General features: G+C 68.4%; 1 protein-coding gene across 4 annotated transcripts in view; it reads left to right on the forward strand.

Annotated features, from left to right (window-relative positions):
* Positions 1-568: 568 nt before the first annotated feature.
* Positions 569-3,169, forward strand: part of GRM4 (glutamate metabotropic receptor 4) — a 117,112-nt gene continuing 114,511 nt past the window's right edge. Inside the window, exon 1 of one of the 4 annotated variants that reach the window (XM_032410003.1) lies at positions 569-684. The gene's annotated coding sequence lies outside the window, so the exon portion shown is untranslated. Of the gene's footprint in view, positions 685-1,232; positions 1,299-3,169 lie in introns of those variants that run through there. The other 3 variants (XM_032410004.1, XM_032410001.1, XM_032410002.1) reach the window with 3 other exon arrangements.

Genomic DNA, 3,169 nt, shown 5'->3' on the forward strand with positions numbered 1-3,169 from the left:
AGCGCGGCGCGCTCGGCCCGCACTCGCCGCGCAAACTTGCCGGGCTGGGCTCGCGCCTTCCCCGAGTGCGGCAGCGGCAGTGGGCGCGGGGGCTGAGCGGCTGCCGTCCCCTCGCCCCCTCGTGCTCCCGGGCGCTCCCGCCCCCTCCCGCAGCCTCCCGTCTCCGCGTCTTCCTCGCTCCCCCTGTCTCTCGCTCGCTCGCCAGCGCGCTCTCTCGCTCGCTCTCATTTTTTCCTGCTGCTGCTGCTGCCGCCGCCGCGGCGCCGCCGGACGCCCGCATCTCAGCCGGGTGCGCTCGCCGGTCGGCTCCCGCTCCACTCCCTTCCCCGCCCGGAGTCCCCGGCTGGACCCCGCTCCCTTCGGCTCGGACGCCGGGCTCCGCGGGGCCGGAGCAGGGCTGGCCGCCGCTCCCTAGCTCGCTGGCTCGCTCTCGCCGGAGAGGCAGCAGAACGCCGCGCGCTTGGAGGCAGCTCCGGCCGGGCAGCCGCCAGCTCATCCCCGCTGCGTCCGGGACTCCGGGCGGCTCCGCGCCCGGCTCGGTCCGCAGCGTCAGCGCCGTCCGCCGCGGCCCGGGCTCTGGGCAGCGCGAGCAGCCAGCCTCCGCCGCCGCCGCCTCTCTGCGCCCCCGGGGCAGGCGGGAGCGCAACCGACCCCTCGCCGCGGCTCAGACCTCGCCGGCGCGCGGTGAGTTGTGGCCCGTGGGGAACCGGCGGAGGGGACCGTGCCCTACGGCCTCTGGGGCGCGGACTGCGGCGGGGACATCGGGGCTCGGGGAGGTGGCCTTTGACGAGCTCCCGCGCTCAGGGCTGCCCGGAGGAGGGCCGGCGGACCCGAGCTCTCGGGGCTGGAGGGCGCGGGATCGAGGCTGGAGGGTCTCCCTTCGGGGCTGGGGCAGGCTCTCCGAATGCCCCCGAGGGAGGCAATGGGGCAGCCGCTTTTTTTTTTTTTGGTGTAAAGTGTCTGGGGGGGGGGGGGGTATTTCGGGTTCTGCCGGATGGGGGGTCGGGCCAGCTCTCAGGTGGGGGCGGCGGCGTTAGCGCGCCCCCTCTGCGGAGGGGCAGGGCAGGCGGGGGCGCGGGGCGTTATTTGCACCCCTTCCCCGCCGGCTCCCGGCGGGAGGGCTGGCAGCGCCAGCCTCGCGCGCTCGGCTCCTTTCCCTTGCACCGCGTCCCGCTCCTCCGGCCGCCCCAGCGCCACCTTCGCCACCGGCCGAGCCCGGCAGCCGCTCGCTCGGGGCCGCGGCGGGTTGGGATGGCGCTCCAGGGTCTGGGGTCTCCCCGCGGCCCCGGGACATCAGGGTAAGGTGCTCCTCGGATACTCGGCACCGACCCTCTCCGGGACCCTGGTGAACCCGAGCCTCTACCGGGGCCGCCGGGAGGGTGGCCAGGCCGTGTGTGTGTGTGTGTATGTGCGTGTGTGTGTGTGTGTGTGTGTTGGGGGGTCCCCTCCGAGGTCGGGCTTCCCCGGCGCCCAGGAACTGGCACTGCCCCCTCCCCGCGCGGGGGCGGGGCTGCGAGGTGGAGGCCCGGACGGAGAGCGGCGCCCCCGCACCGGGGCGGTCTGAGGCTGTTTGTGCTGAAATGGGGCGGCGGTAGCAGCGGCGGGAGTCCTGAGGCCCAACGTACGAGCGCCCCCTGCCCCCAGGCCACGAGTGACACCCCCTCCTTCAGACTTGAGGTCCTTTTTGGAGGAGGCTCCTTGTTTCCTTACCCCTCTCGTCACCATGCCTGCCCCTGGGTGCGGGGAGAGCTGCTTTGCGGGACTGAGCTGGGCTTGCCGAGTGGGGTGCCCGAATCCACGTGTTTGTTGGAGCGGTGGTTAGTCTGTCTGACCCTCTGTCGTCTGTCGGAAAGCTCTCGGTGATGGGGGAGGGAGTCCTGTGTATGTGTGTATGTGTGTGTGTTCCCATCATAGTTCTCCATTCTGGGGTGAGAGTGGGGGCCCAGGGCAGGCAAGGCGCCGGTGCTCCAAGTCTTCATACTGGACATCCCCTTCCCACAGCCTGCTGCTCAGCCTCACATCCCGGGGCCAGCTCATGGTGGAAATTAAGAATGTTCTAATTCCCATCTTCCCACTCCCCCAGGGTGAGCGCTGGGTCTGCCCCACATTCCTCCCTGAGATCCACAGGGCATGCGGGGCCTCAGGCTCTGGGTCTGCATGAGCTCCTCCAGGCCAGTGCCTGGGTGGTGGGAGAACTTCAACCAAGAGGTGAGGAACGGCAGGGAGCCTTTCCTGGTGACCTCTCCTGAGGTGGCAGACAGAATTCCCACAGAGGTGTCTGGAGGCTCCAGGTGTGGTCACCTCTCTTGGGCAGGCTCTGGGGGCCAGTAGTGAGGGCCCCTGAAGAGAACGTGTCTACAGTGGAGAGTGGGGGTCAGAGCCCTTGTCCCTTCCCCTGGTCCCCGCAGGGGACCACTTGGTGGGCCTCTTTAGGCGTTAGTCAGAGTCCTGTTCTTGGCATGGGGTGGGGGGCCTTTGGGGTTGGTGCCCCTGAGCCTTTGCTTAGCCTTGGATGGGCATGCCTGCCCACTTATGAATTAGGTGACCTCTGTCTTCACCTTCCTCCAACTTCTGTCTATTAGCCATAAACTTTCCCCCACCTGTCACCACCCTCAATCTCTGAGACAAAAATACCAAAAAGTTAGATCCCCCTGAGGTCCTGGTTACTGCAAGGGCTACCCCTCCCTGGGACATCTGCATTTAAGAGAGGCCCAGAGAGGGAGATGGCAATGCTGAACCCCAAAGAATGCTCTACTGGCAGGGGGTCTCAGGAGAGAGATGTATGGGATGGAGGGAGGCAGGCAGCAGGCACAGAGAAGGGGTCCTGAGCAGGCAGAGGGGGAGGAGGGGAGGCGGGAGCATGTCAGGAGTTGAGCTGCTTTCTCGGCCTCAGTGGCCTAGCGTAGGCCGCTCCTGTCTTCCTCCCTCATCCCTCCTCCCCCACCCTGCGTCTGGGCGGCTTCATTCTGTTGGAGGCGTGACGTCCCCGGGAGGAGCGGCAGACAGGCCGCCTGAGGTAGGTGAGGGCACCAGTGAGAGAGTGAGCGAGAGTGAGCAGCGTGCTAGCAGGAAGCGTGGGGGGTGGGCCCAGGCCAGGAACGCTCTGAGGGGTCCCCAGCCCAGCTTCCAGGATGCTTGGCCCCACCCAAACCCACCCTGCTGCGGGGGG

Source organism: Phoca vitulina, unplaced genomic scaffold (assembly GCF_004348235.1).
Source record: "Phoca vitulina isolate PV1807 unplaced genomic scaffold, GSC_HSeal_1.0 scaffold11, whole genome shotgun sequence".
Classification (NCBI taxonomy): Eukaryota; Metazoa; Chordata; class Mammalia; order Carnivora; family Phocidae; genus Phoca; species Phoca vitulina.